This window comes from Rhipicephalus microplus, chromosome 6, assembly GCF_043290135.1.
Source record: "Rhipicephalus microplus isolate Deutch F79 chromosome 6, USDA_Rmic, whole genome shotgun sequence".
Classification (NCBI taxonomy): domain Eukaryota; kingdom Metazoa; phylum Arthropoda; class Arachnida; order Ixodida; family Ixodidae; genus Rhipicephalus; species Rhipicephalus microplus.
The window spans coordinates 85062839-85086489 of record NC_134705.1 but is presented as its reverse complement, the minus strand read 5'-3'; the positions used below and the strand labels follow the sequence as shown (position 1 = coordinate 85086489).

General features: G+C 55.8%; 3 pseudogenes; all 3 read right to left on the bottom strand.

The window, feature by feature from the left end:
- Positions 1 to 8125: 8125 nt before the first annotated feature.
- LOC142766452 (U2 spliceosomal RNA) lies at positions 8126 to 8307 on the bottom strand (annotated as a pseudogene).
- A 2435-nt stretch (positions 8308 to 10742) lies between these two features.
- Positions 10743 to 10914, bottom strand: LOC142766236 (U2 spliceosomal RNA; annotated as a pseudogene).
- Positions 10915 to 19482: 8568 nt separating this feature from the next.
- Positions 19483 to 19654, bottom strand: LOC142766235 (U2 spliceosomal RNA; annotated as a pseudogene).
- Positions 19655 to 23651: the final 3997 nt, after the last annotated feature.

Sequence of the window (23651 nt, the reverse complement as noted above, 5' to 3'; positions counted from 1 at the left end):
AAAAACATGAGGCGCTATATACATATGTACAATAACCGGCCACCCTTTGGTGTCGGCAGACGGGGCCAGCGGCACAACACGGTATCGAAAAAAAACTCGCTTCACCAGAGTTCAAATCACTTTATGTAGACAGGCGCTTCAGTGGTGTATCTGGGGAGAGCGGCGAGGGGGGGTCACCATGATGGTTGGGAGCCGCATATGTGTCGCCCTCGAGTTGAAAGACGCCCGAAACCGAGAGCGGTTAGTAATTAACGATCGGAGCGACCAGCTTGCCCTCTCTCAAGAAGAAGAATTTCGTGTGCCAGCGGCGGAGAAACATCTCCTCTCCGCTGGCCTCGAGTTCCCGGGAGAGGAGCTCCCACACCAGTCTTCTAATACGTGCGACGGCGGGTGGCGCCGCCCGAACTGGCCGTCTCCGCGCTTCCGCGAGTGAGCGGCGCTGCCACACAACGAAAAGGGTACAGGCGGTCACCAGCCGTGCGAACGCGCCTTTGTTGCGTCTGTGACCTGGTGGGGGGCGGATCCCAAAGGTGTGCGCTACCATGCGCCAGACAGGCCGCGCGGCCGAACACTCGAACAAGGCATGCTTCTGGGTTTCGGGTGCCCGGCAGTTTGGGCAGCGGTCGTCGGGTACAATGCCTAGTTTTTTTAAGCGACACCTAGTTGGGAGGACCTCCCACGCCCTCTTCCAGAGAAAGTCCTGGATATCGCAGGGTAGCAGGCTATGCAGCAGGGAGAGGTTGCGTTTAGCATGCCCCGCTCGTCGCCGGTCCTCATCACTGAGCTGGCTTGCCGTAAGTGCCTCCACTATGCGGGCCGGCTGCTCCGCGTCAGGGTCGTGGTTCGGCACTTCCTTGCGCAGCATGCGGGCTGTCGCTGCTAATGCCTTGTAAAAAGGCGACGGCGATTCGGCGTGCGGGCCGGGGTGTTGACCGGCATCCAGCCAACTGTTGCACGGGCCGCTCCAATAGAGTAGCAGGCCTCTCCCAACATAGTTGTCTGCTTGCGCCAGCTTGCGGGCCGTCTTCAAGGCAAGCACTTTGCCCGAGGTGAGTGCGTGCGGAAGGCCGATCCCCCCCTCTTTGGTTTCTAGCTGGAGGAGTGTTCGCTTGACTGGGGGCGGCGTCCGGCCCCACAGCAGTTCGTTTGCCATCATGCCGAGTCGGGCAGCCACCCGCGCTGGCATCACTGCTACCCTGCTCACATGAGAGGCCAAGGCAAGCACTCTGGTCTTTAATGCGACAGCCTTTTCGCGCAGGGTCAAGTTGAACAGCGCTGCGCGCTCAGTGAGTAGTGCTGCCCTGTCGACGACCCGCGTCCATGTAGAATCGTCCACTCCTTCGCGTGAAAAGTATACACCGAGGACCTTGACCGTGTAGACCGGTTCGATGTCGCCAATCGCTTCTGTAGGAAACGAGCCGAAAAGCAGTGCTCGGCTCTTTCTCTCATTCAATTCGGCTCCTGATGCCTTTGCGTAAAGCTGGAATACGCCACGGAAGCGGTCGAGGCTTCGCGCGTCCTTTAGAAAGAGAGAGATGTCATCTGCAAACGCCAGGACTCTGATCTCTTCGGTACCGGTCATTGGCAGGCCCCGGATGCACTTGTCGCTGGCCAGGGTTGTCAGCAGGGGCTCAATGGAAAGTACAAACAGGGTTGGGCCCAAGGGGCACCCTTGCCTGATGCCTCTCGTGTACCGAAAGAAGTCCGTAGACGTGCCGTTCACCGCGACACAGCTTCGCAAATCAGAGTAAAGAAGCTCAACGACAGCCACAAACTCCTGCGGGAGCCCGAAACGGCGGAGCACTTCGAAGAGGTACGTGTGTCTGACCCTGTCGAACGCCTTTGCTTGGTCGAGGGACAGGAAGGCACCCGTGACTCTCTTCTGGGCCGCGTATTCGAAAACGTCTCGTGTGGCTGTGAGGTTGGCGAACATAGACCGGCCAGGCACGGCGCAGGCTTGGTGGGGAGCTATCAAGTCTGGCAAGAAGGTCCTCAGCCTGGTGTTAAGTATGGACGCCACGATCTTGTAATCTACATTGAGTAGAGAGATCGGGCGCCATGACGACAGTTCTCGTGGGGGTGCACCGTCCTTGAGGATGAGGGCTATGCGCCCCGCGCTGAAGGAGTCGGGTTTCGTGTGCCGCTGGAGGACCATGTTGACCACAGCTAGGAGTGGGGCGCACAAGACGTCAAAGAACGTCGTGTAGAAACTGGCCGTCAGGCCGTCGGTGCCCGGAGCTGAGTTCGGTGGCATGGCTCGGATGGCTATGCGGAGTTCCTCCTCCGTTGCTGCACCACACAAGACTGTGCACTCATCTTCGGCAAGTCGAGGCAATTGCGAACAGAGACCGTTCATGAGAGCTGCCTCTGGAGGGGGACCGCAAGAGTTCGGCTCACGGAAAATGGCCTCAAAGTAATTATGGCACTCCGCCTCGATCTCAGAGGGGTCGGAGATGAGGCTACCATCAGGGCGTTGCAATTCTAAGATGCGGAGGGAGCCGTTCCCGCGTGCTTCGGTCAAGTCTAGCCCCGCTGGTTCCCCCGCAGTAGTCCCTTGTTCGCGTGGGTTGCGCGCGTATTCCCGGAAGAGGCGGTCGTGCTGAACTTGGAGCGAGTGGAGGTAGTCGCGCGTGCATGCCGTGAGGTTGTCCGCGCTCTGTACTATCCGCATTCGGCGGAGTATCTCATTCATTTGTTCTGTGATACGCTTCTTCCTCACGCTGCCTTCTTCTTGCAGGAATGCTCTCCATCTCGCTTTCAAGTCGTCCCATACATCCGGGCTGGTGCAGGGGGTAGCCTCAATCGTCTCTTCCAGGTACGCGGATATTCTCGGGGCGCTCGTTCGGTCTTGGAGGAGCGCCGGATCGAGTCGCCAAGCTTCATTTCTTGGGTGATGGCCAGGTGTCCCCCTCACTGTTGTTACCAACGGGAGGTGGTCAGTTCTCTTCGCCAGTCCTTCAGGGAGAGCGAGGACTTCGCACGCCACGATGGAGTGGACAAGGCGTTCAGGGACGTAAGCTCGGTCGAGTCTGCTGGCCGTGGTCCGAGAGGTCCGAGTGGGGACGAACTCGTTGCCGTGTGCGTGTACCCATGCGTCTGTGAGCCGCAGGTGCCGGAGGATCTTCACCAGCTCTTTGGCGTGGTAGGTCGAGCCCCCTTGGCCCGGGCCCCGGACGTCTCTTGTGGAGTCCACGACACAGTTAAAGTCGCCGAGAACCACGTGAGGGGCGGGCTCCAGCAGGTAGCCGTGCAGCTCCTTAAAGTACGGATTGGTGTCCGATCTGGTAACCGGCGCATAAACGTTCACAAAGCGCACCTTGGACCCGTCGACGAAGACGTCGAGCACAAGTGTGCGCCCATTCGCTCCGAAAACACAATGCGACTTTCGCCGGAACCTGTCTGTGACGAACACGACACCAACGCCGCAAGCCCTCGCGGATGTTAGAGAAAAAAAGCCGTCAACTTGGCAGTTGCGCCTGAATAAGGTAACATCGAGCGGGGAGCGGAAGTTGGTCTCCTGCAGAAAGAGGAGGTCGATGCCCTTAGACCGGGCGAACGTCACTACAGCGGTCTGTTTATTCCTGTCGCGAAAGCCGCGTATGTTTAAAGTGGCGAACCGCAGCGTGGCCATGATCCGTCAGTTGGAGCGCCTTGTCTCGCTTGAGGCGAGAAGGAAAGCTGAAGGGCGAGATAACCAGGCGAGCTAGGCATCAGCGGAGTGCGTGCGAAAGGGAGCGAGGAGGATGCTGCACTAGAGGGGAAAGGGCCCATCTGGGTGAGAGAGAGATTGCGGGGGACGAAGGAAGTGGGAGAGCGGATGCGAGGCGAGGCGGGAGAGCGGAAGGCGGCGAAGCCGTCGAAGCGGGCGCGCCGCTTCGTTTTTCGAAAAGCCTTCTCAGGACTTGGGCGGCAGCTCCCGTTTGCCCCCACCCGCTTGCTCAAGCTTCTGGGACTTCGCATGTGGCGGAGCGTCGCTATCGCTGCTTTGGCCAACCGGCCCCGATCTGCGCTGCCGGGCATCCTTGCTAGCGGTCCCCTCGTCAGCCGCACGCCTGTCGTCGCCAGGGCGTCTTCGCGAGCGCGAGCGCGACCGCTGTTCGAGGCCAGGGCGCGGCTGGTCCGCCTTTGCATCGGAATTCCTGCTTGACCGTTTAGGTTGAGCGGGGGAAGGGCAAGTCGGGGGGGTGTCGTTGCGCTCGCCGTCCTCGGGCAGCACGTAGAACCCCTTGCTCTTAATGGGCAGTTCATCTTGAGCAGTGTCTCGGGGACGTGCCTCCAGGTCTTCAGAGGTGACTAGCGCTAACACGTTGGCCGGCGTTGGCAGGATAGGGGAAGGGGCCCTTTCCAGTTCAGTGACGTCATCGGCGGGCGCATTTTGTACTGGTGGCGAAAATGCGCGGTCCACCTGGCCCGACGGGAGTGCCAGCGGTGAAGGAGGGGCGGACTGCGCGGAAGCAGTACCCGAGAAGCTGGTCTCTGTTTCGGAAGGCGCGGTGGTAACCTCCTCGCTCGTCTCGCTCTTCTCTCTCTCGCTGGCAGGTGAATCCGCCTCGCTGCTGCGTGTAGGCGAGTCAGTGTTCGTGGTGTCGTCGCTTCGCTCCCTCGCTGCCGTGTTGGGCTTGGTCTTAGGCGCAAGCACCTGGAGGCGCGATTGTGGCTTATCAGACCGGGGCGATAAAGAGCCACTAGGTGGGGCTAGGTTAGAGGCGTGGTCGGAAGTCGAGGGGAAACCGCGGGCGGCCGACGCGTAAGATCGCCTTCTGAAACATTCCCTCGTCCCGTGGTGACCCCCACAACGCTTACATTCGCTTGTACAGCCCTCAGTGTCGTGCCCGAAAGTTCCGCACCGTTTACAAAAAGGAGCGGAGCATGCCGTCGCCATGTGGCCCACTTCGCCGCAGCGTGCGCAAACTCGCCTCATACCGCGGTACTCGAACATTACGCGGTGCCCTGCGATAGTCGCGAAGTTTGGCACCGGTTTGCTCATCTCAATCTTTATAACCCTTACGCCGTTGAGCTTGTTTTGGCGTGTGGCCACAGTGGCGAACGATATGCCCCTCACTTTGCCGTACTGAGCAAGGGCGTTGCTAAGTACCTCGTCGGACAAGTAGGCGGGGTACCGGTAGGCATTTACGTACGTGACCGGCGGCCCTACGGCCTCAACCGGTACGTTTTCGCCGTTAACCCGGAACCCTTCCGCCACCATTAACCTTGTCGCCTGACTGGCGTTACGCGTACAGACGAGGAACCTAGCCCCGCCCATGTGCTGAAGGACAAACACACTATCTTCCCCAGATACAAGTTCTACCGCATCGATAAGGTCATCGATGGATACGTCGCCTTCGGGCGCTGTAAACATAAAGCAATTCTCCCTCACCGGGAGGTCGGACGTCGACGCCATTCTGGTGCGCGTTGCCGCTGGCTGCCAGGAAGGCGTGGCTGGTATAAACTGGTCTCGTGCAGGCTAGCTGCACACTGGTAGGACTGCGGCTTAGCCGAGGCGGGGGCCGCACGGGTACAGGAGACGCCGGGTGGGTTGCAGGAGGACTCCGGGACGGCAGGCGAAGACCGGGGGCCTTGCTTCACCAGGCATAGGACGGGTGGGCGCCGGACAGGGAGGTCCGAAGCCCAGGGCGGCGGTCGCACGTGCGGGACGGCGATGCCGCGTAAGCTAACTTTGGCGACTTGAACCCCGGGGTCGACGTCAGCGGGACGTGACCCTGGGTCTCGCGCGAGGCGCAAAGAAACGGCTAGCTCGACAATTGGTCTAGCCAAAAGGCCGAGAAGCGATGCAATTCATTAGCACGTAATTAAAATCCATTCTTTCACACCTCGTACTTAGTTCTGGCCAAAAGCCGGGCAAACAGTAGCAAAGCAATTCCGACGTCCACCCATGCACAACCAGCATTGTGCACCGACAGCGGCAGCGCTGGCTTCACGGCATTGCTTTTATCCCCAGTCCGCTTGAAGTTTCTAGTTTCGCTTACAAACATGTTAAAACTGAAACCTTCTTTTTCCCAGAGGTCGAAGCCACGCGTGCTTGCTTGCATGCGTACTCTCTATGCGCCCATGACGTCACACCAAATGCTTGCTGGCGAACATTATCAGGCATGTCGCGAGGGATGCTACAGCATTTGTTTTAAAAACTGATGCATAGTGTACATGTCCAACTCGAGCACCAAAGTCTGGAAGGAAGGAAAAAAAAAAAAAAATGACTGTGCAAAATGTGAATACGTCACCCATCCAACATGGCTTCTACGCCGGCTGCCCAAGCAACGCCTCTGCAACGACGCCCACAATCATCGGCAAAAAGGTGGTGCCTTTGGCTGCTTCAGCACGCTCAACATATGCCTTGCAAGTTCCGACGTGGCGGAACACCGCACCGAGGTCGACGAAGGTCCTGCCGTGAAAGGCAGACCCGGGAATGCGTGCGAAACGTCTACCGCGTGGGTTGTGAAGCCGGTGAATGAAGGATCATGTGGCAGAGGGTGACGGAACGTGAGTGTGCGACTTGACGCTGCGATGTCGTTCAAGCGTTCAACGGGCCGGCAGGTTCTGTCTGTCGTGGTCGAAAACGTCCGAGTTTTGCTGATTCCGAGGGGTAGGAGTGCTATGGTGGCGTGTACGAGGCGCTGGTGCGGCGCTCCGTCGATCGTGCCGGACGGACATGAGGCGGCCGAAGGCGGTCGTGAAGTGGTCGCGGAAATCAGTGGAGAAGTACTCGCCTGCGCTTTTCGTCGAAGACGCGCGACAGACGGTCTTCGGGAGACACGGGTGGTTGCACAAATGCGACCGTGCGTCAACGTGCAGCCATATTCGTGGATTATTTCGCCCCATTACGATAGCTTCGTCACTGCGCTCGCTGGTGTTGCTTGTTTTTGTTGACCTTCACTTGTGGCTCACACCCACTGTGGGGGATTGGCTGGTTTGTTGTTCTGCTTCTTCGACTTCTACATACTCGGCTTAGTGAAGCTGTGAGGAGTGACGAGTGGGTACGGAGGCAAAGCGCGCCCGGGGCGTGATCTCACGCGTCCTGGGGTCCACGTCGCTTCAGGTACGTGCGTGGTGCGTCCGAACGTCTAGTGCGCAATTTTCTTGGAACTTCCAGCAACTGGCAATTCCATTGAGGTGAGCGTGCGAGGATGTTCGTTGTAATTAACGAGAGCCAACGGTGGATGAGCTGGTATGAGATGGTGTTCAGAAATGAAGTGTTTGATCAACAAGGCGATGCCCGCCGTGGTGGTCTGATGGCCGTAAGGTACTCGGCTGCTGACCCGCAGGTGGTGGGATCGAATCCCGGCCGCGGCGGCTGCATTTCCCTGTGCTCAGATTAGGGTGCACGTGAAAGAACCCCAGGTGGTCGAAATTTTCCCATAATCATATGGTGGTTTTGGGACGTCAAACCCCAAAGGTCAGTGGACATAGGAAAAGCACATCGGGGCTTTGCCGCTCCACCGTACAGCAGGTGTGTGCGGAGTGGGTCCTGTGGCGTTCTTTGCGATTTTAATTTGTGATGGGGAATAGTGTAGATGCGTAGACGTGGCGAGAGCACGCGTCTTCAGGTTCAGACGCCGCGTGAAGATGTGAAATAAAAATGCCTTCGCTTGCCACTGCAACTGTAAACAGAAACACCAACCAAACCCCATTTTCTAGAGGCTTTTTTTATTTTTCGTTGCGAAACGGGTGAATTCGAAAAGCGGAAATAGCTTGGCACATACATACACACTTCTACACACATACATACATACACATCGCACATGCATACACATCGTATACACACTTCTAGCTTTCCTCCGAAACAGTAATGATAATTTCCTCAATAGTTTTATTAATATGAGTAGGAACGTTAAAAAAAATAAGAAACTTGAGTATGTACGTGTGAACATAACAAAATAAAAGAGACCCTCCATATATGAAATACACACGGAAACATTTATTTTCCCAGAGCAATCGTAAGTGTAAACACAGCTAGCGCACTCCCTGCACGCGAATACCGCGTCAGCCGGGGCGGCGTGCCGCCACCGTCTCGGACACTCGACGCACCCAAGCCGTTTACCCCGGTATCATGGGTAAATCCGAACACTCCTTCTATCATTGAATTTATTGTCGAACTCACCCCGCAGGGGGTGAGTGGGCCGATCCCGGAGGTAGTGCAATACCGGGCCAACCCGTGGCGGAGGTGAAGCAAGCTTCAAGCACTCCGCCGCATCACAAAAATAAGTTTAATATCTTGGATCCAAATAGGATCCGTATCAGATATTAAGCTGATAAGAACAGAATTTTTTATTATGCTTAGTACACAAACATCATACATGGTTATATAACAGAACAAGAAACGGTGTAAGAACAGAATTTTTTATTATGCTTAGTACACAAACTTTGATCTTAGCCAAAAGGCCGAGAAGCGATGCAATTCATTAGCACGTAATTAAAATCCATTCTTTCACACCTCGTACTTAGTTCTGGCCAAAAGCCGGGCAAACAGTAGCAAAGCAATTCCGACGTCCACCCATGCACAACCAGCATTGTGCACCGACAGCGGCAGCGCTGGCTTCACGGCATTGCTTTTATCCCCAGTCCGCTTGAAGTTTCTAGTTTCGCTTACAAACATGTTAAAACTGAAACCTTCTTTTTCCCAGAGGTCGAAGCCACGCGTGCTTGCTTGCATGCGTACTCTCTATGCGCCCATGACGTCACACCAAATGCTTGCTGGCGAACATTATCAGGCATGTCGCGAGGGATGCTACAGCATTTGTTTTAAAAACTGATGCATAGTGTACATGTCCAACTCGAGCACCAAAGTCTGGAAGGAAGGAAAAAAAAAAAAAATGACTGTGCAAAATGTGAATACGTCACCCATCCAACATGGCTTCTACGCCGGCTGCCCAAGCAACGCCTCTGCAACGACGCCCACAATCATCGGCAAAAAGGTGGTGCCTTTGGCTGCTTCAGCACGCTCAACATATGCCTTGCAAGTTCCGACGTGGCGGAACACCGCACCGAGGTCGACGAAGGTCCTGCCGTGAAAGGCAGACCCGGGAATGCGTGCGAAACGTCTACCGCGTGGGTTGTGAAGCCGGTGAATGAAGGATCATGTGGCAGAGGGTGACGGAACGTGAGTGTGCGACTTGACGCTGCGATGTCGTTCAAGCGTTCAACGGGCCGGCAGGTTCTGTCTGTCGTGGTCGAAAACGTCCGAGTTTTGCTGATTCCGAGGGGTAGGAGTGCTATGGTGGCGTGTACGAGGCGCTGGTGCGGCGCTCCGTCGATCGTGCCGGACGGACATGAGGCGGCCGAAGGCGGTCGTGAAGTGGTCGCGGAAATCAGTGGAGAAGTACTCGCCTGCGCTTTTCGTCGAAGACGCGCGACAGACGGTCTTCGGGAGACACGGGTGGTTGCACAAATGCGACCGTGCGTCAACGTGCAGCCATATTCGTGGATTATTTCGCCCCATTACGATAGCTTCGTCACTGCGCTCGCTGGTGTTGCTTGTTTTTGTTGACCTTCACTTGTGGCTCACACCCACTGTGGGGGATTGGCTGGTTTGTTGTTCTGCTTCTTCGACTTCTACATACTCGGCTTAGTGAAGCTGTGAGGAGTGACGAGTGGGTACGGAGGCAAAGCGCGCCCGGGGCGTGATCTCACGCGTCCTGGGGTCCACGTCGCTTCAGGTACGTGCGTGGTGCGTCCGAACGTCTAGTGCGCAATTTTCTTGGAACTTCCAGCAACTGGCAATTCCATTGAGGTGAGCGTGCGAGGATGTTCGTTGTAATTAACGAGAGCCAACGGTGGATGAGCTGGTATGAGATGGTGTTCAGAAATGAAGTGTTTGATCAACAAGGCGATGCCCGCCGTGGTGGTCTGATGGCCGTAAGGTACTCGGCTGCTGACCCGCAGGTGGTGGGATCGAATCCCGGCCGCGGCGGCTGCATTTCCCTGTGCTCAGATTAGGGTGCACGTGAAAGAACCCCAGGTGGTCGAAATTTTCCCATAATCATATGGTGGTTTTGGGACGTCAAACCCCAAAGGTCAGTGGACATAGGAAAAGCACATCGGGGCTTTGCCGCTCCACCGTACAGCAGGTGTGTGCGGAGTGGGTCCTGTGGCGTTCTTTGCGATTTTAATTTGTGATGGGGAATAGTGTAGATGCGTAGACGTGGCGAGAGCACGCGTCTTCAGGTTGAGACGCCGCGTGAAGATGTGAAATAAAAATGCCTTCGCTTGCCACTGCAACTGTAAACAGAAACACCAACCAAACCCCATTTTCTAGAGGCTTTTTTTATTTTTCGTTGCGAAACGGGTGAATTCGAAAAGCGGAAATAGCTTGGCACATACATACACACTTCTACACACATACATACATACACATCGCACATGCATACACATCGTATACACACTTCTAGCTTTCCTCCGAAACAGTAATGATAATTTCCTCAATAGTTTTATTAATATGAGTAGGAACGTTAAAAAAAATAAGAAACTTGAGTATGTACGTGTGAACATAACAAAATAAAAGAGACCCTCCATATATGAAATACACACGGAAACATTTATTTTCCCAGAGCAATCGTAAGTGTAAACACAGCTAGCGCACTCCCTGCACGCGAATACCGCGTCAGCCGGGGCGGCGTGCCGCCACCGTCTCGGACACTCGACGCACCCAAGCCGTTTACCCCGGTATCATGGGTAAATCCGAACACTCCTTCTATCATTGAATTTATTGTCGAACTCACCCCGCAGGGGGTGAGTGGGCCGATCCCGGAGGTAGTGCAATACCGGGCCAACCCGTGGCGGAGGTGAAGCAAGCTTCAAGCACTCCGCCGCATCACAAAAATAAGTTTAATATCTTGGATCCAAATAGGATCCGTATCAGATATTAAGCTGATAAGAACAGATACTACAACAAGGAGAAGTTTATTTAACTCCAAACATGTATACTCAGGTCACTGACTTATACATAATACTCAGCCGGCACTTCGGCTGGTCACAATAGTTTGGCGCGATCATTGGAGCGCCGCGTTACAGGAACAACACGTATGTGAATAGGTGCGCCTGAACGGGAAAACAATACATATGCAGTCATTTTAACAGGCTCTCCCACGCCCGACTCGCAAATTAACATGCAAGTGTGTACACTATGCACCCGGCCTACATAAAATAAATACATGCAACATTTATTAAATTTATACAATGCTACGCAGTGAGCGCTCTGCGCAGCGCGGCGGCGCTGCGCAGGGCAAGCACATTGCAGCGCGGTCGTGTGCGCATCTGCTCAAAACAGGATAAAGCTTGTTCGTTTATCGAGGGAGCAGTTAGGCTCCTGCGTGATACCCTATGTATCGCTCATTTGAAGAAAAGGGTGGGAGGTGGTGGGGAGGGGGGCCTCGGACGGCGGTCCGGAACTAAAAAAAAGGTGGGAGGGGGGGGGGGGGTGTCAGTAGGGGATGGTCGGGGAAACGAGCTTTCCGTTTCTCAAAAAGAAAAACTTGGTGTGCCAGCGGCGCAAAAACTTTTCCTCCCCGCCAGCTTCTAGCGCTTCGGACAGGAATGCCCACACCATCAAGCGAATGTTCGCTACTACCGGAAATGCCGCCCTCACTGGCGAGCGGCGCGCTTCCGCGAGGGAGCGACGCTTCCAAATCGCGAAGAGCGTGCATGCCACGACCAGTTTAGCGAAGGCGCCTTTGTTTCGCCTGAGATAGGGGGGAGGGCGGATGCGGAAACATCGTGCGATGATGCGCCACACAGGCTTGGCGGCCGTGCAATCAACTAGGGCGTGTTTCTGCGTTTCCGTTTCGCGGCAATTCGGGCAACGCGCGTTCGGGACGATGCCGAGTTTGTGCAGGCGCTGCCGCGTTGGCAGCACGTTATACGCCTTCTGCCACGCAAAGTCATGGGTCGCCTTTGGCTGGCCGTGGAAGGTTGTTGGCAGGGCTCGAAGAGCGTTTCTGGCCACCGTTTTCTCCTCGTCGGATAGTTGGGCGCGGTTGAGGGCTTCCGCGATTCGGGTGGGCGGGTCGGCGTCAACGTCGCAGTCCGGCGTCTCTTTGGTAAGCATGCGCATCGTCGCTGATGCTGTCCTGTAGAAATGCGAGGGTATTTCTGCGTGTGGCCCGGAGTGTCTGCTTGCGCCCAACCAACTATTTGTTGCGCCACTCCAGTATAGGAGCAGGCCTCTCCCGAGGTAATCGCCCGCTTGGAAGAGGGAGCGCGCCGTCTTCACAGCGAGGATTTTGCTTAGGGTGAGGGCGTGCGGTAGCCCAAGCCCCCCCTCTGTCACAGCCATCTGTAGGAGGCTTCGCCGCACCGGTGGAGGTTTGTGGTTCCAAAGGAATGCGTTTAGCATCTTGTTGATCTGGGTTGCCACTTTCACAGGCATGACAGCAACCCGGCTCGTGTAGAGGGCTAGTGCGCAAACACACGTTTTCGCGGCGAGAGCCTTCTCATGAATGGACAGACTGTGCCGGCTCGCTCTTTCGATGAAGTGGCGAGCCCTGTCTAGGACTCGCGTCCACGTTGTCACCGCCACTCCCTCGCATGTGTAGTAAATGCCCAGCACTTTCACCGTAGATACGATGCTGATTTCTCCGATTGCCTCGGCGGGGAAGCCACCGAACAGGAGGGCCTTACTCTTGGCTTCGTTCAGCAAGGCGCCCGATATTCCTGCGTAGGTGCTGAAGATCCGACGGAAGTGCTCCATACTGCTTGGGTTCCGGACGAACAGGGAGACGTCGTCAGCGTATGCTAACACCTTTAGTTCGTCAGAGCCCGTCAGGGGTAGGCCTCTAAACTGCGGGTCACATGCGAGGTTTGTAAGTAGGGGTTCCAGTGACAGGATGAAGAGCGTCGGGCCCAACGGGCACCCCTGTCTTATTCCGCGCGTGTATTGGAATCCAGCCGACTCGGACCCGTTGACTACGACGCTGCCTCTCAGATCTTTATACAGGAGTTCTAGTATAGAGACGAAGTCCGCTGGGAGGCCGAAATGACGGAGCATTTCGAACAGGTATGCATGCCGCACCCTGTCGAAGGCCTTCGCCTGGTCCAGCGACAAGAAGGCTCCCTTAATTTTCTTTGCTGCGGCGAACTCGAATGCGTCTCTTGTGAGCGAAAGATTCGCAAACATAGATCTGCCTGGCACGGCGCAGGTCTGGTGCGGGGCTACCATGTCTGGGAGGAAGAGTTTGAGCCGATTGTTGACTATGGTTGCCACGATTTTATAGTCAACATTAAGAAGGGTAATCGGACGCCAAGACGCCGGGTCACATGGGGGGGCTCCGTCTTTCAAGATCAGGACGATCCGTCCGTGGCGGAAAGAGTCCGGCTTCACCCGTTGCTTGAGAACCAGGTTTACAACCTCAAGGAGGTGATTACCAAGAGTCTCAAGAAAAGCAACATAGAAAGCAGCCGTGAGGCCGTCTGTTCCTGGGGCAGAAGTTGGGGGCATGGTGCCTAAGGCGCAACGAAGCTCCTCAATCGTTGCTTCGCCACACAAAGTCGTGTAGTCAGCCTCGTCCAAGCGCCGGAGATTCCTGCAGAGATCGCTTGTTGCTCTTGGTAGCCCAGGTTCACAGGGCTCAGTCTGCTGGAAGGCCGACCTGAAGTGGTCCCGGAAGATGGCTGCAATCTCGGCCTGGTCTTCTGTTATCGTCCCGTCAGGACGCCTGGCCTCAGTGATCTTTGAGCAGCCATTCCCGTTCACCTCCCACAGATCGACTTCCGTTGTGTCTGCCGCGGTACTCTGCGTCGCCTTTGGCCTCCGCGTCAACTCTTGTAGGAGTCTGCCGTACTGGACCTCCAAGGCCCCAAGGTAGTCTTTTGTGCAGGCAGTTAGGGTGTCGGCACCTTCGATTATTCTCTTCCTCCGCAGAAGCTCATTCATTTCTCTGGTTATTCTTTTTTTTCGTTTCCTGCCCTCTCTTTGCAGGAGCCCTTTCCACACATTCTTCAGGTGGTCCCAGACTTCAGGGGTGACCTGGGGGGCTTCTTTCAGCGAGTTTGCGATGAGGTCCTGAAGAATCGGGGCGCAAGTTTTGTCAGCCAACAGCGCCGAGTCGAGTCGCCAGCGCGTGCTGCCGGTAGGAAGACCGGGCGTTCCCTTGACCGTTGTGAGGACTGGGGCATGGTCAGTTTGCCCTTGCAGGAAGTCCGGCAGGGCTAGGACTTCGCACGACATAATGGAGGGGAGGAGGAAGTCCGGGACGTAAGCCCGGTCGATCCTGCTTGCCGTGGTTCTTGATGACCGGGTGGGAACGAAGATGTCATCGTGGAGATGGACCCATACATCCGTGAGCCGCAGGTGCCGAAGGATCTTCACCAGTTCTTTGGCGTGGTAGGTTGATCCCCCTCGGCCTGGACCCCGGATGTCTCTCGTCGAGTCAACCACGCAGTTGAAGTCACCAAGAATCACGTGTGGCAGAGGATCGGTTAGGCATTCATGGAGTTCCTTAAAAAAGGAATTTGTATCCGCGCGCGTCACTGGGGCGTATACGTTCGTAAAACGGACTCTCCTTCCGTCCACGTATATGTCTAGCATGATCGAGCGGCCATTTGCTGAAAAAATACAGTGGGAGCCCTGCCGGTAGCGACCCGAAACGAAAATGACCCCGACACCACAGGACCTGGCAGTCGTCAAGGAGAAAAAGGCATCAGTGTGGCACGAACGCCGGAAATTAACCACGTCTAAGGGAGACCTGAAGTTGGTCTCTTGGACGAAAAGTATGTCTATGTCCTGACCTTGGGCAAAGGATAAGACCTGACGTTGTTTGTCCCTGTCTCGGAACCCACGGACGTTCCAGGTGGCAAACTTAAGCGACGGCATCTCCGATGGCTGCGCGCACAGCTGAGTGAAGGTAAAGAGCCAGCTGAGAGCAGGCAAAAAAAACTAGGGAGGCATTGTTAGGGGGACAAACGCCTAGGCTGTTGAGCAGAACGGGCTCGCGTGTTTTTCGTCGGTGCGGTGATCGCCTGTTTAACAGCACGCAAGCGTCAAATGTAAACAAGCGTGACGTCACGCGCTGCCGCGATAGCGAAAGAGTGTGAAAGCGCGTGTGTGCCTGCGATAAGAGGAGCATTGCAGCATGGCTTGATTCCGGTGTCGGTGGCGAGGGTGTCTCGGCGTGGCTAATCTTAGTAAGAGGGGAGGGGGGGGGGGGGGAGAGCGGCGCGTCGCCTAGGCAGATGGATGGCCACTTATTTTCTTCGCTCCCCGGTGTCATCCGCGGGGGCGGAGGGGGGGCCGTCGCCTATAGAGCCCTTTCGCGACTTCTTTGGCTGGTTGCGGGCTAATGTTGCATCACTGTCGCTGCTTGTTTCAGGGGGCTTTGAGCGGCGTAGGGCGTGCTCGGCGCTCTCGGCTCTCCCCCCTTTCTCCTTCCTCCTGTCTTCTGTACCGGTCGCCGACCTTCGGCGCGAGCGTGAACGGTGCCGCCGCTGTTCGAGTTCAGGCGGGAGCGTGTTTGCGGGAGAGGAAGGGGGGGCGTCTCCTGAGCTGCTCGCTATTGGTAACTGGTGGAAGAGGCCGGTGAGGGTTGTCGAATCGTCGTGTGCAGCGTCGCCCGGGAGTATGTAGCGGCCGCAACTCGTGATCGGGATGTCTTCTGAGCAGTTTGGGCGTGTGTGCCTGCTGGGCAGCGGCGGGAAAGATTCGTCGTCCAGTCTGCGCGGCGCTTGCTCCTCTCTATTATTAGTCGCCTTGGCCTTTGCGGTTTCTTGGTCATCAGGCTCCGATAAGACCACCACCCATGAATCACGTGACGAGTCCGGGGAACTGGACTCGGTGCCGCTTCCGCCGTCGGAGACGCGGTGTGTGTGAGGGCTGTCTGCTCCTCCCGCTTTCGCTGGCTGACCCGCGGGAAGCGACGTGGACGTGGACTCGGCGTGCGTACTGTCACTCGTGTTCGTGGTATCCGTCTCCCTAACTGGTGGAACGCTAGGGGGGGTACGAGTGGGGGGGCCCGAACGCAAGACTTGCAAGTTCGGCTTGTCGGTACGGCTGACCAGGGGGGTGAGGACGCTCGCGCGGTCTTGTTTGTTGGCGGCGGTTGTAAGAGCAGTCGGGAGGCCACGGGCGGCTGCGACATAAGACCGTTTGCGAAAACATTCGCGTGTGCCGTGTTGGCCCCCACATCGCTGGCACTCGGCTTCGCATCCCTCCGTATCATGGCCAAAGGTGCCACACCGTTTGCAATAAGGCGTCGAGCAAGCGGAGGCCATGTGGCCCACCTCGCTACACCGCGCGCAAACGCGCCGCATTCCCCGGTACTCGAACATTACGCGGTGCCCCGCGACGGTTGTGAAGTTGGGCACCGGTTTGTTCATTTCCATGCGCACAACTCGTATGCCATTCAGCTTGTTTGGGCGGTTTGTGGCTGTCGCAAAGGCCACGCTCTTCACCTTCCCAAACTGCGCAAGTGCGTTTATCAGGGGTTCATCGGGGAGAAATGCGGGGTAGCGAAACACGTTAACGAAAGTTATCGGTGGCCCCACAGCCTCCACTGCCACTTTCACATTGCTAACGACAAAACCCTCGGCTACCGTCAATTTGGTTGCTTGAGCCGCGGTGCGAGTACACACCAGGAAGCGCGATCCACCCATATGCTGGAGTACGTGCACGCTATCATCTCCGGCAGTGCGCTCTACTGCATCGATTAAATCATCTATACAAAGATCGCCGTCTGGCGCGTTAAAGAAAAAACAATTTTCCCTCACCGGGAGGTTAGTTTGCGCGGATGTCATGCTGGTAAGCGTTGCCTGTTGCTCCTCCAAGCTAGGAGAAGGGGGGGCGTGGCTGTGACTGGTAGGAACGCAGCTATGCTGCGTACTGGTAGACGGGCTCAGCAGGCGCTGTGTCCGAGGTCTGGTAGTTGATGGTAGACGGCGGGGCGGAAGGCACCAGGGCAGCAGGTGGGGTCCGGGGTCCGCACGTCATCGGGCATGGGGGGGTCACCGAGCAGGAAAGCCCGGGACAGGAATCCGGGTGCTGCAGGCTGGGCCGACAGCTCTCCGGGGTAGACGCTGGACTTTCTTTTCGCACTGGAAGGCCCGGGGGTCGACGTCGGCGCGACGTGACCCCAGGTCCGGCTGAGTGACTCGCGCGAGAAAAAACGGCTTGCTCGGACACTTTGATCTTAGCCAAAAGGCCGAGAAGCGATGCAATTCATTAGCACGTAATTAAAATCCATTCTTTCACACCTCGTACTTAGTTCTGGCCAAAAGCCGGGCAAACAGTAGCAAAGCAATTCCGACGTCCACCCATGCACAACCAGCATTGTGCACCGACAGCGGCAGCGCTGGCTTCACGGCATTGCTTTTATCCCCAGTCCGCTTGAAGTTTCTAGTTTCGCTTACAAACATGTTAAAACTGAAACCTTCTTTTTCCCAGAGGTCGAAGCCACGCGTGCTTGCTTGCATGCGTACTCTCTATGCGCCCATGACGTCACACCAAATGCTTGCTGGCGAACATTATCAGGCATGTCGCGAGGGATGCTACAGCATTTGTTTTAAAAACTGATGCATAGTGTACATGTCCAACTCGAGCACCAAAGTCTGGAAGGAAGGAAAAAAAAAATGACTGTGCAAAATGTGAATACGTCACCCATCCAACATGGCTTCTACGCCGGCTGCCCAAGCAACGCCTCTGCAACGACGCCCACAATCATCGGCAAAAAGGTGGTGCCTTTGGCTGCTTCAGCACGCTCAACATATGCCTTGCAAGTTCCGACGTGGCGGAACACCGCACCGAGGTCGACGAAGGTCCTGCCGTGAAAGGCAGACCCGGGAATGCGTGCGAAACGTCTACCGCGTGGGTTGTGAAGCCGGTGAATGAAGGATCATGTGGCAGAGGGTGACGGAACGTGAGTGTGCGACTTGACGCTGCGATGTCGTTCAAGCGTTCAACGGGCCGGCAGGTTCTGTCTGTCGTGGTCGAAAACGTCCGAGTTTTGCTGATTCCGAGGGGTAGGAGTGCTATGGTGGCGTGTACGAGGCGCTGGTGCGGCGCTCCGTCGATCGTGCCGGACGGACATGAGGCGGCCGAAGGCGGTCGTGAAGTGGTCGCGGAAATCAGTGGAGAAGTACTCGCCTGCGCTTTTCGTCGAAGACGCGCGACAGACGGTCTTCGGGAGACACGGGTGGTTGCACAAATGCGACCGTGCGTCAACGTGCAGCCATATTCGTGGATTATTTCGCCCCATTACGATAGCTTCGTCACTGCGCTCGCTGGTGTTGCTTGTTTTTGTTGACCTTCACTTGTGGCTCACACCCACTGTGGGGGATTGGCTGGTTTGTTGTTCTGCTTCTTCGACTTCTACATACTCGGCTTAGTGAAGCTGTGAGGAGTGACGAGTGGGTACGGAGGCAAAGCGCGCCCGGGGCGTGATCTCACGCGTCCTGGGGTCCACGTCGCTTCAGGTACGTGCGTGGTGCGTCCGAACGTCTAGTGCGCAATTTTCTTGGAACTTCCAGCAACTGGCAATTCCATTGAGGTGAGCGTGCGAGGATGTTCGTTGTAATTAACGAGAGCCAACGGTGGATGAGCTGGTATGAGATGGTGTTCAGAAATGAAGTGTTTGATCAACAAGGCGATGCCCGCCGTGGTGGTCTGATGGCCGTAAGGTACTCGGCTGCTGACCCGCAGGTGGTGGGATCGAATCCCGGCCGCGGCGGCTGCATTTCCCTGTGCTCAGATTAGGGTGCACGTGAAAGAACCCCAGGTGGTCGAAATTTTCCCATAATCATATGGTGGTTTTGGGACGTCAAACCCCAAAGGTCAGTGGACATAGGAAAAGCACATCGGGGCTTTGCCGCTCCACCGTACAGCAGGTGTGTGCGGAGTGGGTCCTGTGGCGTTCTTTGCGATTTTAATTTGTGATGGGGAATAGTGTAGATGCGTAGACGTGGCGAGAGCACGCGTCTTCAGGTTCAGACGCCGCGTGAAGATGTGAAATAAAAATGCCTTCGCTTGCCACTGCAACTGTAAACAGAAACACCAACCAAACCCCATTTTCTAGAGGCTTTTTTTATTTTTCGTTGCGAAACGGGTGAATTCGAAAAGCGGAAATAGCTTGGCACATACATACACACTTCTACACACATACATACATACACATCGCACATGCATACACATCGTATACACACTTCTAGCTTTCCTCCGAAACAGTAATGATAATTTCCTCAATAGTTTTATTAATATGAGTAGGAACGTTAAAAAAAATAAGAAACTTGAGTATGTACGTGTGAACATAACAAAATAAAAGAGACCCTCCATATATGAAATACACACGGAAACATTTATTTTCCCAGAGCAATCGTAAGTGTAAACACAGCTAGCGCACTCCCTGCACGCGAATACCGCGTCAGCCGGGGCGGCGTGCCGCCACCGTCTCGGACACTCGACGCACCCAAGCCGTTTACCCCGGTATCATGGGTAAATCCGAACACTCCTTCTATCATTGAATTTATTGTCGAACTCACCCCGCAGGGGGTGAGTGGGCCGATCCCGGAGGTAGTGCAATACCGGGCCAACCCGTGGCGGAGGTGAAGCAAGCTTCAAGCACTCCGCCGCATCACAAAAATAAGTTTAATATCTTGGATCCAAATAGGATCCGTATCAGATATTAAGCTGATAAGAACAGATACTACAACAAGGAGAAGTTTATTTAACTCCAAACATGTATACTCAGGTCACTGACTTATACATAATACTCAGCCGGCACTTCGGCTGGTCACAATAGTTTGGCGCGATCATTGGAGCGCCGCGTTACAGGAACAACACGTATGTGAATAGGTGCGCCTGAACGGGAAAACAATACATATGCAGTCATTTTAACAGGCTCTCCCACGCCCGACTCGCAAATTAACATGCAAGTGTGTACACTATGCACCCGGCCTACATAAAATAAATACATGCAACATTTATTAAATTTATACAATGCTACGCAGTGAGCGCTCTGCGCAGCGCGGCGGCGCTGCGCAGGGCAAGCACATTGCAGCGCGGTCGTGTGCGCATCTGCTCAAAACAGGATAAAGCTTGTTCGTTTATCGAGGGAGCAGTTAGGCTCCTGCGTGATACCCTATGTATCGCTCATTTGAAGAAAAGGGTGGGAGGTGGTGGGGAGGGGGGCCTCGGACGGCGGTCCGGAACTAAAAAAAAGGTGGGAGGGGGGGGGGGTGTCAGTAGGGGATGGTCGGGGAAACGAGCTTTCCGTTTCTCAAAAAGAAAAACTTGGTGTGCCAGCGGCGCAAAAACTTTTCCTCCCCGCCAGCTTCTAGCGCTTCGGACAGGAATGCCCACACCATCAAGCGAATGTTCGCTACTACCGGAAATGCCGCCCTCACTGGCGAGCGGCGCGCTTCCGCGAGGGAGCGACGCTTCCAAATCGCGAAGAGCGTGCATGCCACGACCAGTTTAGCGAAGGCGCCTTTGTTTCGCCTGAGATAGGGGGGAGGGCGGATGCGGAAACATCGTGCGATGATGCGCCACACAGGCTTGGCGGCCGTGCAATCAACTAGGGCGTGTTTCTGCGTTTCCGTTTCGCGGCAATTCGGGCAACGCGCGTTCGGGACGATGCCGAGTTTGTGCAGGCGCTGCCGCGTTGGCAGCACGTTATACGCCTTCTGCCACGCAAAGTCATGGGTCGCCTTTGGCTGGCCGTGGAAGGTTGTTGGCAGGGCTCGAAGAGCGTTTCTGGCCACCGTTTTCTCCTCGTCGGATAGTTGGGCGCGGTTGAGGGCTTCCGCGATTCGGGTGGGCGGGTCGGCGTCAACGTCGCAGTCCGGCGTCTCTTTGGTAAGCATGCGCATCGTCGCTGATGCTGTCCTGTAGAAATGCGAGGGTATTTCTGCGTGTGGCCCGGAGTGTCTGCTTGCGCCCAACCAACTATTTGTTGCGCCACTCCAGTATAGGAGCAGGCCTCTCCCGAGGTAATCGCCCGCTTGGAAGAGGGAGCGCGCCGTCTTCACAGCGAGGATTTTGCTTAGGGTGAGGGCGTGCGGTAGCCCAAGCCCCCCCTCTGTCACAGCCATCTGTAGGAGGCTTCGCCGCACCGGTGGAGGTTTGTGGTTCCAAAGGAATGCGTTTAGCATCTTGTTGATCTGGGTTGCCACTTTCACAGGCATGACAGCAACCCGGCTCGTGTAGAGGGCTAGTGCGCAAACACACGTTTTCGCGGCGAGAGCCTTCTCATGAATGGACAGACTGTGCCGGCTCGCTCTTTCGATGAAGTGGCGAGCCCTGTCTAGGACTCGCGTCCACGTTGTCACCGCCACTCCCTCGCATGTGTAGTAAATGCCCAGCACTTTCACCGTAGATACGATGCTGATTTCTCCGATTGCCTCGGCGGGGAAGCCACCGAACAGGAGGGCCTTACTCTTGGCTTCGTTCAGCAAGGCGCCCGATATTCCTGCGTAGGTGCTGAAGATCCGACGGAAGTGCTCCATACTGCTTGGGTTCCGGACGAACAGGGAGACGTCGTCAGCGTATGCTAACACCTTTAGTTCGTCAGAGCCCGTCAGGGGTAGGCCTCTAAACTGCGGGTCACATGCGAGGTTTGTAAGTAGGGGTTCCAGTGACAGGATGAAGAGCGTCGGGCCCAACGGGCACCCCTGTCTTATTCCGCGCGTGTATTGGAATCCAGCCGACTCGGACCCGTTGACTACGACGCTGCCTCTCAGATCTTTATACAGGAGTTCTAGTATAGAGACGAAGTCCGCTGGGAGGCCGAAATGACGGAGCATTTCGAACAGGTATGCATGCCGCACCCTGTCGAAGGCCTTCGCCTGGTCCAGCGACAAGAAGGCTCCCTTAATTTTCTTTGCTGCGGCGAACTCGAATGCGTCTCTTGTGAGCGAAAGATTCGCAAACATAGATCTGCCTGGCACGGCGCAGGTCTGGTGCGGGGCTACCATGTCTGGGAGGAAGAGTTTGAGCCGATTGTTGACTATGGTTGCCACGATTTTATAGTCAACATTAAGAAGGGTAATCGGACGCCAAGACGCCGGGTCACATGGGGGGGCTCCGTCTTTCAAGATCAGGACGATCCGTCCGTGGCGGAAAGAGTCCGGCTTCACCCGTTGCTTGAGAACCAGGTTTACAACCTCAAGGAGGTGATTACCAAGAGTCTCAAGAAAAGCAACATAGAAAGCAGCCGTGAGGCCGTCTGTTCCTGGGGCAGAAGTTGGGGGCATGGTGCCTAAGGCGCAACGAAGCTCCTCAATCGTTGCTTCGCCACACAAAGTCGTGTAGTCAGCCTCGTCCAAGCGCCGGAGATTCCTGCAGAGATCGCTTGTTGCTCTTGGTAGCCCAGGTTCACAGGGCTCAGTCTGCTGGAAGGCCGACCTGAAGTGGTCCCGGAAGATGGCTGCAATCTCGGCCTGGTCTTCTGTGATCGTCCCGTCAGGACGCCTGGCCTCAGTGATCTTTGAGCAGCCATTCCCGTTCACCTCCCACAGATCGACTTCCGTTGTGTCTGCCGCGGTACTCTGCGTCGCCTTTGGCCTCCGCGTCAACTCTTGTAGGAGTCTGCCGTACTGGACCTCCAAGGCCCCAAGGTAGTCTTTTGTGCAGGCAGTTAGGGTGTCGGCACCTTCGATTATTCTCTTCCTCCGCAGAAGCTCATTCATTTCTCTGGTTATTCTTTTTTTTTCGTTTCCTGCCCTCTCTTTGCAGGAGCCCTTTCCACACATTCTTCAGGTGGTCCCAGACTTCAGGGGTGACCTGGGGGGCTTCTTTCAGCGAGTTTGCGATGAGGTCCTGAAGAATCGGGGCGCAAGTTTTGTCAGCCAACAGCGCCGAGTCGAGTCGCCAGCGCGTGCTGCCGGTAGGAAGACCGGGCGTTCCCTTGACCGTTGTGAGGACTGGGGCATGGTCAGTTTGCCCTTGCAGGAAGTCCGGCAGGGCTAGGACTTCGCACGACATAATGGAGGGGAGGAGGAAGTCCGGGACGTAAGCCCGGTCGATCCTGCTTGCCGTGGTTCTTGATGACCGGGTGGGAACGAAGGTGTCATCGTGGAGATGGACCCATACATCCGTGAGCCGCAGGTGCCGAAGGATCTTCACCAGTTCTTTGGCGTGGTAGGTTGATCCCCCTCGGCCTGGACCCCGGATGTCTCTCGTCGAGTCAACCACGCAGTTGAAGTCACCAAGAATCACGTGTGGCAGAGGATCGGTTAGGCATTCATGGAGTTCCTTAAAAAAGGAATTTGTATCCGCGCGCGTCACTGGGGCGTATACGTTCGTAAAACGGACTCTCCTTCCGTCCACGTATATGTCTAGCATGATCGAGCGGCCATTTGCTGAAAAAATACAGTGGGAGCCCTGCCGGTAGCGACCCGAAACGAAAATGACCCCGACACCACAGGACCTGGCAGTCGTCAAGGAGAAAAAGGCATCAGTGTGGCACGAACGCCGGAAATTAACCACGTCTAAGGGAGACCTGAAGTTGGTCTCTTGGACGAAAAGTATGTCTATGTCCTGACCTTGGGCAAAGGATAAGACCTGACGTTGTTTGTCCCTGTCTCGGAACCCACGGACGTTCCAGGTGGCAAACTTAAGCGACGGCATCTCCGATGGCTGCGCGCACAGCTGAGTGAAGGTAAAGAGCCAGCTGAGAGCAGGCAAAAAAAACTAGGGAGGCATTGTTAGGGGGACAAAC